Genomic DNA, 13,133 nt, shown 5'->3' with positions numbered 1-13,133 from the left:
CCATGTGGTGGTAATGGCTATCTATGCATCTAGCTTTCTAAATTATATTGTTAAGTATCTGCTATCTTACCCTAGTTATTAGATACCTTGGTGTCAATATTCTTTGTAAGCCAATGAACTTGATGATTTTGTGTTGGTACTTAGTAGACTCAACTTAATGTTACATGGTCATTAGAGGTCTTCTTTGTTGGGTGGATGTTGACATAGGTTCTCGTTCTGTACAGTTTGTTGTTGCAGATTGTGTTATGATGATAGAATTGAGAATATGTAGTTTGTGTTGTTGCTATTAGATGTAGATGTGATTTGTTGTTTACACGTACTAGAGGAAATTGATGGCATTTTGTAGCCAATATATGTTCCAATGCTTATCAATGTTGTTGTTTAGGGAGGCAGCTGAGCTAGCTTAGCTGGTGTAACGATTAGATTTGCTTTCCCTTTATTACTTATAGTCGTTGGGTTATACCTAAAATAAGTGTTGCTTTTGCTTGCTTACTTATGATGCCTTAAATCATTGTTGCTTGATTGCTAAGAGATATAAGAAAGGTTTGGGAGTTAGTCACTTGCTTAATCCACTATTGTGATCTTTATCAAAGTTATCCCTCTTTTTGTGTATGTGCAATATCATCTAACGAGTGCATTCGATTTCCCTCTGGGTGCACTTGTAAGGCGAGGATAACAATCAGAGAAACCTTGTGTTAAGAGGAAAAAGTGATTCAAGAGAGAAGCCAAACTGTTTGAGAAAATCCTGGATGTTTCTAGCCAGATATTCGAAACTCTGTATAAACAAAAGGAAGTTAATTAATGGCGTTTATAATGTCAAAAGAAAATCCTGCATGTACTTCTCTTGCTTGGTTGCCTTGAATGTAAATATGAGCCTTCTTTCATTTTTTTCTATGTGGAATCTGGGCAGACATCACTAGGAGTTGCGGCTATTGCACCTCTTCTTCGAGCAAGAGGATGGCCCCCGCTGCCTGGGTTTACTACTGATGTCTCCATTACCGGTAGTCGTGCCGTTCCTGATGTTGCCGGAGAGGACGCCGCTGCCAGCGTCTTCCGTGTTCTTCATCGAGCAGGTAGAGATTCTGCCCATGTACGTGTGTTCACTGAATTGCTAGATACTAAATGTTACTTAAGCAATTAAACGTTTGGTGTTCCAGCCATTACAAACCAGAAGATGGTTGTTTATGTGCTTAATTTGTATCCAATTGGCATGTACACTAGGTTGTGTTATCTTGTATAGCAGAATTTTACAATATTTGGCAATTATTTCTTGCAAGTTTCACATATACAACATCAAATAGGCTCTGGAGGCATGTGATTTGGCGTTGTGAACGTGAGAAGCCAAGAAGAGGCTGCATTGTGATCCTTGCTAGCTGGCACCACTTGTGTTGAGATATGTAGTGAGCAACTGAGCATTCAGCTACAATTTCTTTGAGTTGAGGCTTATTTTCTCTTGTTTCAAATGGTAAAAAACTAGTGAGTGGAACATGTAGTATTAGCGCTGTGATAGAGATAGATGCATGTGGAAGCTGGAACTTGGGACTCCAATTTGCTACAAGCTCATGTATAGTCAAGTTTTTTCTTGGATCCTTGTATATCTAGCTGCTCCAGATTTACCTGTGTATCTATGTTGCAAACCAAACGGGGCAATGAATAAAATTGTTCTACATATTCAAGTTAGAAATATGTACTACCGCAAAATGTATGTTAGGATAGATCTTTGCTTGAGAATTTGCTGATATTATAAATTTCTCTACTTCATATTACTCAGTGCATGTCAAAGAAGTGTTACCAGCAGTAAAGTTGCTTATTTCTCCCATATTCGAGCAGAGCTCGCTAGCTAGGCCAAAGAAAGTCCATGGCTGACACTGACATGTACTTGACCCTAATCCCATAGCCAACGATGTCGTGATTGCAGCCCATGATCTATTGGCGCTAGTGTCCTCGACCGATCGACGTTGTTGTGTCCGACTCCATTGTTGTTCCATGTGCAGGGTTGAGGATGATGTATTCATCATATGAGAGGAGCATCCAAGCGGGGTAAGTGAAATTAGTGAGAGATGTAACAAAGGAATTGAAGATATGCCATTCCATAATTGGGAGGCGCCCGTAGAATAGGCCAACATCATAACTTCCCACCATAAAATGAGGCGCCAGCAATCAAGCGCATGCAGTCACATCGTAATTCAGGCTGGATTTACACCTTGTTTTATTCCCATAGATCAGTCCATGTCAACGATCCACGTGATACCTATCTCAGCCATCCATCATTCCATCAAGCAACCGTTCAAGAAGTGAGAGGGATCCCAAATGTCATCTCATTCCCGCCCAAAAATTTCTCCCAACATATCCAACCAGGCCGCTAGCTTCTATAAGTAGAACCCCGTCGCCACGGACCGCGGGCGGGGTGCGCGAATGACTATGACTTAGACTTTGACTCTTGCTCGGAGAGGAGAGGAGAGGAGCCACGCTGCAATGGCCGGCGACCGGAGATGGAGATGGCGGTGGCCATGTGTTCGCGGCGGCATGCAGATCAGGGACTCGGCGAGGCGAGGATAGCAGGCACCTCCATCTTTCCGACCTCGTCGTGGAGATCCAGCAGGTAACTCATGTTTCATACATCTCTATTTTCTTAAGTAGTTCGGTTCTTCCATTTGGTGGATTTGTTGTCCTAGCTAGGATGAATAGATTCGTTTGTTCGTGGTTTCTCTTGGTTTTTTGGCATAGGAGAAATCAAAGCTGGATTTCCTTTTATTTTTACTTAGTTGTGGCAGACAGCAGCGTGAGATGAGCAAGTCGGATCATGCAAGTTTGATTTAGACGCAGGATAGTTTATTTTCCTAGTAGATCGGTTGGTTTCTGATTCGTGGAGAAGGCAAGTTTGATTTGCGAAAAGCAGGCAACCTAAGTACGAATTAACTAATACGTGTCGTTTACTTTTCAAATCCGTTCATGGATGGACCGAGATCACGTCTTGTTAATTTTGAGTTCTTTCTTTCCGCGACCGGATTCTCTCTTGGGAAAAATAAAGGAAAGCGCTGATAGTCGGATCCGCGTTGATCCGTTTCCGTGAACACCGGTATTCTTGTATCCGCGTTGATCCGTTTCCGTGGTCAGCTAGACCGTGCTCTAATGGCAACCCCTGGACATATGATGTGGGATGACAGTGACCAGAAGCTGGTGTTCGAATAATTTCTCTTAATCCCTTTTTGTTTGGGACCCTGAATTTTCGCGAACCTAGTGGCTCAATGACTAGCGCAAAAAAACGAGGATATTTAGGGAATGGCTGAATCAACGAGGATACTTAATCCCACCTTTATAGCCACCCATTTACGCAGTGGTGTTTGGTGTAATCAAAGTACCTTTCCGGTATAAGTGATTTATATGATCTCATGGTCATAAGGACTAGGTAACTATGTATCGAAAGCTTATAGCAAATAACTTAATGACGAGATCTTATGCTACGCTTAATTGGGTGTGTCCATTACATCATTCATATAATGATATAACCTTGTTATTAATAACATCCAATGTTCATGATTATGAAACTAATCATCCATTAATCAACAAGCTAGTTTAAGAGGCATACTAGGGACTTCTTGTTTGTCTACATATCACACATGTACTAATGTTTCGGTTAATACAATTATAGCATGATATATAAACATTTATCATAAACATAAAGATATAAATAATAACCACTTTATTATTGCCTCTAGGGCATATCTCCTTCACGCCGGCCGTAGCTCCGCCGGCTGCCAAGAGGGGGGCAGGATGAAGACGAAGGCGGCTGGGCCGAGGGGTGCCCCGCAGTCCAAGGTGAAGACAAAGGCAGTCAGCCGCATCGGCCTCGCGCCTCCACCGTCATCCAAGGACACGGACCCTCCTCGCTCCGTTCCGTCCGCGGTGACGCCCGCGCCGCCGCCACCCTCCATGGACGTAGACAAGGTGTTCGATGTTGAGTCCACAACATTGTACATGGACATGCTCAACGATTCCACGGTGGACTTGGACACCGACATCGATGCGTTCGATGAGGAGGACAATGTCGAAGGGATTGATGATGAGGATGAGTATGAGGGTGACGAGGAGGTGGTTGAGGATGATTCGGCTGCCGTCGGTTCTTCCTCGACGCCGAAGCCACGCACGACGAACTACAGCGAGATCGAAGACGCGATCTTGGTCCGTGCTTGGAGCAAGGTGGGGATAGATGCGTGCACCAGAGTGGACCAAGGCGGCAAGCGCTATTGGCAGCACATCGAGGATCTCTACCACCAGCTGAAGCCTCGCACCAAGAGCATGGCCGACAGATCCTACCGCTCCCTTGAAAGCCGATCGAACATCATCAAACCAGCTTGTTCTCATTGGAGTGCTGCCATGGACCAAGTGGCCGACAACCCCCCTAGTGGATGCGTGTCGGAGGACTATGTAAGTTTTCCGAGTTTGTTGCTATCCATAGTATGTGTTGATGATGTGCAAACATCACATTAATATTGTTGTTGTGCAGCCCAAGTATGCTCAACAGATGTACAAAGACATGGTCGGCTCCAAGAACGTTCCAACATTGATTTTCCATTCTTCAACATCTTCCTAAGTGGAAGTTGAGGGATAGCGAACCAAAGTGCAAGAAGGAAGCACTGTTCACCATGGATGATGAAGCGGAAGACATGAGTGCGAGAAACTCCGGCAAGCCCGAGGGCAACAAGAAAGCCAAGGAGAGGGTGAAGGTAGAAGGTGAAGCAGCTAGCTTCCGGGAGAAGTTGGATCAACTCATGAAGTCCAAGGAGGCATTGACGACGAAGACATTGGAGCCCAACCTCCGTTCACCGAGAAGAAGAAGAAGAAGAAGGAGGTGAAGCTTGCCAAGGTGGAAGCAAGGCGGGAAGATGCCAAGATGAAGGCCGAGCTGGACATGAAGATGATCGCAATCAAAGAAGCCAAGGCCATGAAGGAGCTTTTGGCCGAGGAGAGGGAAATCATGATGATGCGCACCGACGACATGGAGAGGATCAGCTGGCGTGGTGGAAGGAGACCAAGGCGGACATCATTGCGAGGAAGAAGGTTGCCCGTGAAGCTCGTGCTGCAAGTGCTCTTGGCTCGTCGACTCCTCGAGGTGAGGCTCCGACGAGTGGTGGCGCCGCTGGCGATGAACTCGTTGATGGTTGATCACATTTGGGAAGTTCCGTGGCTTGAACATAGGCTATGATCGCGTTGTGATGTTAAAAACTATGAATTATGCATCACATATTTTTGATGTGCTATGTTTGATCTGAAATTGTTGTGCAAATTGTTGTCTAAAACCCTGTTTTAAGGGGTTGGCAACTCGTCCGAGCTAGCAGAACCCGTATCCCCACCCCATAAAACAGAATACGAGTTTTCGGCAGGTGAAAACTAAATACAGGGCCCTTTACTCGCGTTTTAAGGGGCAGAAAAATACGGAACCTGTTAGACATGCTCTTATAGAAAATAAATAATTAAGACTTTTTTTAAAGTTTTGTGGACACACCTATATATACACGGCGTCAATCTAATCCAAACGGTATAGAAACAACGGCGCCGGACAGAGGTGTGTGTGTGGCTCCCTCCGCTCTCGGCAAGCCCTCCGCTGGACCACGCCGCGCGCGGCTCACTGGCTTTGGCCGCGGATTCGTTGCCGTTTGCAGCACACACGAGACGCGATTGCTCATCAGCCACGGCAATGTCAAGTCAGTGAGTCACCGAACAAACAGAGAAAAGCACAGCACGCCGGCTGCGCAAACCCCTCGTCATCTATTACGTATTAACTCTGGCTAGTAGCAATGCTATCGCTACGTGTAAATTTCCTTGGAATGAACCATCCTGATTGGATCACGTACGTACTTCTCAGGATACACGATGATGAACGATGTCACACATGCCAGTGGCCGGATGCCCATGTGTAAACGCGCGCTGTGATGCCTTGTGCATTCAATTACTTTTAAGCTTAAGCTAGCTAGATGATCTGCCAGCTGTGTTTTTTTCTTTTAAAACACGAACCAAAAGCTTTACAACTTACTAATTATCAAGAAATTGAACATTTGTTGGTTTGGTCTTGTGAATACTGTTCTCATAAATCTAGCTCCTCCAAATGCACACACAACCGTAGTACTTCGTATAAAGCAAGTATCTATCAATACATCGCAAGCTCTATTACTGGTAGTAGTCATAACCGATCGCATATAATTATAAGCATGCAAATTTCAAGCGAGTATAAATTAGCTTAATACTGTACTACCGTCGATTAACCAAATTAGAGTATTAGACGACACTAGCTCCGCAGTTGCAGTGTGGTGTCTGCTGCGCGCTCCGTCACCGTCGCTTCCCGGTCCGAGAGGTTGGTCCTTTCCGGCCGACGTCGGCGAGGCCCTTCTCCGCTGTGCCGTCGGGGTTCTCGCAGCACCTCTTGCACGCGAAGTACACGACCACCTGCGCCACCAGCCCTGCCATCACCGCCGCCCACAGCACCGCCGCCAACGCCACCCCCAGGGCGACCCGGCCCCACACGCCGAGGCCCATCGCGTCGTCCACCACCAGCGCCCCGAAAGCCAGCTGCGCGGCCGCGGCGCAGCCGTCTAGCGTCGTGAGGACGGCCGCCGCTACCCAGAACTTGCCGGCGCCGGCGAGGAGCTCGTCGCTCCCGTGGATGGCGCGGAAGCCCCTGGCGCCGTCCTCCATCACCGACAGAACGCACGCGACGCGACACACCGCGCCGATGTGCGCCGCCCCGGCGAGGAACGCGGTGCCGCCCACCACCAGCAGCGCCGGCCGCGGAAGCTGCGTCTGCGTGAGCGCGGCCACGGCGGCCAGGATGGCGGTGTAGCCGAGGAGGAGCGGGAGGGCGACGCAGGAGGTGACCGCGACGCGCGCGGCGGCGCTGGGCCCCGTGCGGATGAGGCGCGCGGCGAGGCGGGAGTCGCCGCGGAAGACGGAGACGAGGAACCTGGAGAAGAACCTGGGCACTTGGCGGAGGTCGCGCGCGACGGCGCGGGCGTCGCGGTCGGCGTCGGCGGGGGCGAAGCCGGGGTACACGGCGGCGACGGAGAGGACGCTGAAGGTTGTGGAGACGAGCGACTGGAGGACGAGGGCGGACAGGATGGCGGCCTCCGCGAGGATGAAGGGTGCCCAGTTGGCGGCGAGGCGGACGAAGCCGGCGCCGGTCGTGTCGGAGGCGACGGCGTCCAAGAAGATGGCGCGGGAGGCAGCGACGTGGGCGAGCAAGGAGAGGGAGAGCGTGATCACCACGCCGAACAAGAAAGGGAAGCCCGGGGGCCGGGAGCGGATGACGCGGAGGGTCTCGCAGCAGATGCCGGCGAGGCCAAGAGCCCCGAGAGCAGCCTCCTCTGCGGCCGGCTCCATGGATGATCAGCAGTTGCTGTCTAGCTGAGAAGAGAGGAGCTGAACTGCTCAAGCAAGCAGGGGAAGCTGGGGGCTTTGGGATTTGGCCGACTTGAGTGTCCAATGGAATAGAAGAGACGTCTAGGCATTACATAAAGGAAACGGCTGGGCGTCCCCCGGGGATCTGATTCCCCAGCCCCGGGTCCCCAGCCGTCGGATCAATCATTTTGACGGTTAGATTTGCATGTAGCAAAAAAACACCTCCGGCAGCAAAAAATCGCCCCCGGCAGCAAATGACTGAAGCAAAAAACGGTTCGTTCAGAAAAGAAAAGAAAATGGCTGGGCTCGCCGGAGACCTCGCCGGAGACCACGTAGCAAAAAAATGTGCTAATGTAGCAAAAATGAAAATCGTCGGAGACATCGCCGGAGAACTCACCGGAGATATCGCCGGAGACAACATAGCAAACATATTATACAATTGCAGCAAAATCATAGAAAAGTTGTATCAAAAAAAGTATACTAATGTAGCAAAACAGTAGAACTGTATTGCACAAAAAGTGATATTGTATCAAAAACACATCATTTTTTGCAAGGTCTCAGGCAAGATCATTGCTATTGTATCAAGTCAAACGTCGCTGGATACATAACTGGAAAAACATAGAACGGTTGTATCAAACAAATCTAGATATGACAGCAAATCCACATAATGCATGTCGCAAAATCTCCATTGACAGCAACGCCGACGGCCGGAGGAGCAACTCCATCCTCCATTGACGAGCAACGCGGCCGGGCGCACGGAGCAACGCCATCCGCGGCCGGCAGCAACACCTCCGGCGGGCCGAGGGTGGACCTCACGGCATCGGCGGCAAGGACGCGGCGGCGGCCATGGCCGCACGGGAGAAGGTAGTTTGGGCGGCGGCCCTGGTAGACGTCGGGGATGGGGGCGAGAAGGGAGTCGGCGCCCGCGGCGGCGGCATCTCCGACCGCGGCGAGGACGGATGAAGGCGGCGCGAGGCGGCCCTGGTCGAGGGGACGCGGCAGACGATGGTTGTGGACGACGGCGTTCGGCGGCCGTGGCTCCATCATGCGGCGGCGACCGGCTGCGCAGCGGCTCAGCGCGAACGGCGGCGCAGCGGCTCGGCGAACGGCGGCGCAGCGGAGAGCTCGCCGTGCGGTGACCTCCTTTCTTCTCTCCGTGCGTGTGTGAAAAGGAAGGGGATATGGATAGGGAGAGGTGAACGTGGGTGGGTCCACCCACGTGGGGCGCTGATCGTGCGGCCAGGCAACCGGGGGTTGCAAGCGCGTTATTCCCCGGGGGAATAGAATCATTTTCCTTACATAAACACACATTTCTGCTTATTTAAAATACATTTTAAACATATTTAAAATTGTTCTGGAGCCGGCTAGAAATCTGAAAGTTATCTTGTGTTTGTTTGAACTAATATCAGATTTGAAAATTAATTTTCATAAAAATGACATTTACTGTCTAGGAGATGCTTCAGGGAGAGAGAGAGCAACGTTGAAAGAAGCTTTACCTGTAAATCTGGCCATGAAATATCTGGGTGTTCCCATCAACACATATGTATGTACTTTATATACTATTTGGCAACAAACTTCTTTTTTGTTAGAATTTTGGACTTTTTTTGAATTAATCTGAAGTTGACACGTATGTTACTTTGTGCTTAATTCATGTCCCTTTTTTCCCGTGTACACTTCTGGTGCTTTGTACGAATTTTTGTGCGTCTTTTCCTTTTGTCTCTGGTGAGCTTCCTTTTAGAATAGGTGACTATAGCATTTTATTGAACCGATTTAACTATATCCTTGTCTCGCTAGGTAGCCTCTAGAGAGATCCTCTGTCCGTTCACCGACCCTCGATATTCGAGCCTGTTCTCTCTCCATTATCTCCTCAACCGCACCGTCTTGGCCCGCAACATCTTGCCCAGGGCCGGTGCCCTCCTCCCCCTCCTGGCCATGTCGAGCGCTGCCGCCTTTTTCCTCGGCCTCTGCCGGCGCCCGCTCCGTCTTGCCCATCGATTCCTCCCAAAAAAAGGCATGTGCTTCTCTTCGGATGCACCAATGGCGCCCCGACAAGGATATCAAGTTCGTCAGCCGGAGGGGTTCGAGGAGAAGGCAGGAACTCGCGCCGGCGAATCTCGAGATCCTCGGATGCCGGCGAGCGGCTGGCGGCGGCATGTAGAGCCGGGGGAGAGAGGGGCAGGAAGCGGCGGGGAAACCTTAGGGCTCCCGGACGCTCGGTACGGACGCCCTCCTAGCTTCTCCGTCCTCCACCTCCTCTCTCTCTCTCTCTCCCTTCACGGTCTATCTCTTTCTCTCTCAGTTTGAGAAAAGCCGGCGACACCCACCGCTCCGCCTGTGAACACGGCGCAGGCCCAACCATCGAGCGCTCCAGGCTCTAGCACTCTATGTGTGTAGCAGGAAGGACGAGGATGGAAACGGCTGCAGTTATCATCGAACCTGTGGTGGTACTCTCCTGTGGCGCCTGATGTAGGAGGATGGCATCCAGCTGAGAGCACGAGCATGCTGGACTATTGGGCAGCAGCAGTTCGAGATCTGAAGATATTTACAGAGCTGGAGTTACTTCAGTTCTTTGAGCCCTACTGCTCGGGAAGGGCTGCTGATTTTGAGGATAGTGCATGGCCATGAGGGAGCTGGTGCTGTTGCATAGGCGCCGTGACTGCGACTGCAAGAGGATACGGTGGAGGTGCAGCATCACATGTGAGGGCTCGATGGTGGAGCGGCACTTCATCGGTGGCAGCCTCGCTGCTCTGGAGACATTGCTCGCTACAGAGCCTGCTCCCCCTGCAATAGTTCAGGCGATAATTGTTGGTACTTCAGTTGTTCGCTTTGCTCTGCTACCTTCCCACAATTCATTTGGTAATTATTGGTATTTCGGTTGATCCTTGAGGCATTGAGGAGGGGGAAAACGATTAAGGAGGAGATGGGGCTGTACATGGAGAGGTGCTGCTTTCTTTTGGTTCACATTTCCTCATTCAGCTCTTTTTTTCGTTTGCCAGCAACTTGGCTGATACTGTTCTGTTGCAGATTTTGCTGCTATCTAGCTAGAAGCATCCTCAGTTACTTTAAAATCAGCGATCAAAATGTTAGAGGTAACAATACACTGGTTAATAGATTGTAATTTCTCCTCCTGTTAGTGTTGGTGAACCAGAAAAAACATTGATAATACATGTGGTCAGTTTTGGGGGTGAAAAGAATTTGGATTTTCTCAAGATGTTAGCATTCCTCTTACAGAAATTATGTGATCGTCTCTGTATTCATGTATTAAGTAACAATGTGATATTTCTGGAATACATATGGTTTAGTTTATATCCATCAGATTTTATTTTGTATATGTTTAGTTTATGATTTAGTTGATATATACTTCACGCACGGAATATGCTGCTTTAAAACGGTATGAAGACTGGGTCGTTGGGTGTGCAGCTTTCTGCTAAGGTTGCAATTTCTATGAATTGAATCGAATTTGCACAAATCAGTGAAACTGAACCTGAAAAATAGTCATGTATATTGAATCAAATTTGCACAAATCAGTGAAATTGAACCTGAAAAATATTCATGTATTAAGGATGATTATATAGTGTATGAAGGAATGATTATATAATGTAAAATAAACACACATTACTGGAACCATCAACACATGATTCCTACAGGTTGAATGGACGTGCCTTACATGATCTCAGTCAGTGTTTTCTGTTCTAATTTGATTCTGACTTATAAACAATGGTTTGCTAATTCTTCCTCAGTGGTTTAAGACATGCATCAGATTTCTCAGTGAAGTTTGTTGGTGAGGTTTACATGAAGGGTGCAGCCCTGGAACTATATATTTCGGGCATGCCTTGCCTCCAACGAAACCATTCAACTCTATCCTTTATCTGGATGTGCTAAGTCTCAAGGGTAAGGCTTATGCGGTGACTATTTTCAAAAACGGGTCAAAAATACTAATGTGGTTTGTGGTTTTTGTTTGTTGGATTGCATCTTTTTTGTCTTATGAACGAGATTTCTATCTTCCATAACATGATGATAGTACTTATGTCAATGCAATAACAAAGAGGGATTGATTGCTGGGTTTGAATTTCACAGCTATATAGGGAAGAAAGAGCCAGAAGTTCAATAGTAAAGATGGCCCAGAATGCCACGGTCCTTTCTAAGTCAATGAAGAATGGACTATATCATCTTTCAGGTTTCTTTGGTAGGTAAAGATCATGAGTGTAAATGGCGTATTAGAAATAACGTGGGCGCAGACTTTTGTTAGATGGTCGTCACTTACCATGTGTACATGGAAGTTGGTCACGTAACCTATACGTAGATTTTGCTCCTTTGGTCAGTAGTTTATGCAATTATTTGATTTAACTATTGATCTAGACTTTAGTTTCAGTGATGAATTTATATATATTCTCTAGGAAAATGATTTCTTACTTGAGTTCTCACATGTAGTTCAGGTGTGTCATCGTATATTATCCTATTTAAGACAAGCAGATTAAAAATTGTCATGTCCTATGTCGTTAAGAAAAATCCATAACATACTAAAGTATTTTCATGGTATACATAGTCTTTACATTAATTCAGTACGGCTGAGATAAGGTTTCTGTATAGAAAAAGAATCAATATCATGATAGTTGAGTTCTCCTTGAACAGTGTGTTATCGCATCCTTCTAAGAAATAGTTTATAGAGCTTTGTTTCGAGGGTCCAATGGTCAATTGAGGCTAAACCATAATTAGAAGCCTTGGTAGTTGAAATTAAAAATACTATGTTTCCTTTGAAATTCAAATCTAGGATAAAAATTTCTCTAGATAGTTTCATCCTTACTTCCCCAATATGTGTCATAAGCATCTTGATTTGTCATCTTCTGATTGTGAAGAATGTTCTGCATTTGTACAGTGGGTTTTCGATGTTGGCAATGGTGATATTTTAGGACACTCCACAGGTGGGGAGGACTCCGGTTCCTGGATAACAATTCCTGAAGATCTTGTGTTGCATCCGACTTCCAGTAATGTGGATGCAGCCATTCAGAGTGTTTATGATTCTTTCTTTTTCAGTTATACTTCTGCTGATTATCTTGCACAACGTTCTATTGTGTGTCCAACAAATACAGTTGATGAGATTAATGATTCAGTATTTCAGCTTGCGCTGGGAAGCTTCAGAGGTACTTCAGTTGTGACTCTATAGTCTATATCTAAATCAACTGATCATGTTTCTGATACTGATCCTCCCTATCCTCCTGAGTTTCTCCACTCTGTGACGATCAATAATTTTCCTCAGCATGAGCTTAATTTGAAGGTTGGCGTCCTGGTGATGCTTCTTAGAAACATTAACCAGTCACTGGGCTTGTGTAATGGTACTCGGCTACTGATTATATGGCTTGGCGGAAAAGTTCTGGAAGGGGAAATAATTAGTGGCTTGCATAGAGGCAGGTGTGTCTATTCCGAGAATTGTTCTGAATTCTGTTGATTTGAAGTGGCCATTTACTTCACAACGGTGCCAGTTCCCGGTTCTTTAATGCTAAAGTATCACTATTAACAAGAGTGAAGGCCAAACACTTTCTAAGATTTGTGTTTATCTTAGGAACCTTGTATTTTCACATGGCCTGGTTTATGCCGCTTTATCCTGTATCACCGTGTTATTTCTCGAAGCGGGCTGAAGCTTTTCACTGAAGATGAAAATGGTGTGCCATCTAATGGTACTAAGAATATAGTTTACAAGGAGGTCCTCGGTATTTTATAGATTCTCAAGACATAATAGGTAA

The 13,133-nt window shown here is 47.2% G+C and overlaps 1 long non-coding RNA gene across 1 annotated transcript; it reads left to right on the top strand.

Moving 5' to 3' along the window:
• The first annotated feature begins 10,171 nt into the window (after nucleotides 1-10,171).
• LOC124684495 lies at nucleotides 10,172-12,916 on the top strand. Its single transcript, XR_006997046.1, has 4 exons — nucleotides 10,172-10,332; nucleotides 10,417-10,481; nucleotides 12,269-12,533; nucleotides 12,650-12,916. It is a non-coding gene; the product is annotated as an uncharacterized LOC124684495 (long non-coding RNA).
• The last annotated feature ends 217 nt before the right edge of the window (nucleotides 12,917-13,133 follow it).

Source organism: Lolium rigidum, chromosome 1 (assembly GCF_022539505.1).
Source record: "Lolium rigidum isolate FL_2022 chromosome 1, APGP_CSIRO_Lrig_0.1, whole genome shotgun sequence".
Lineage (NCBI taxonomy): Eukaryota > Viridiplantae > Streptophyta > Magnoliopsida > Poales > Poaceae > Lolium > Lolium rigidum.
This window is presented reverse-complemented; position numbering and strand designations above follow the sequence as displayed.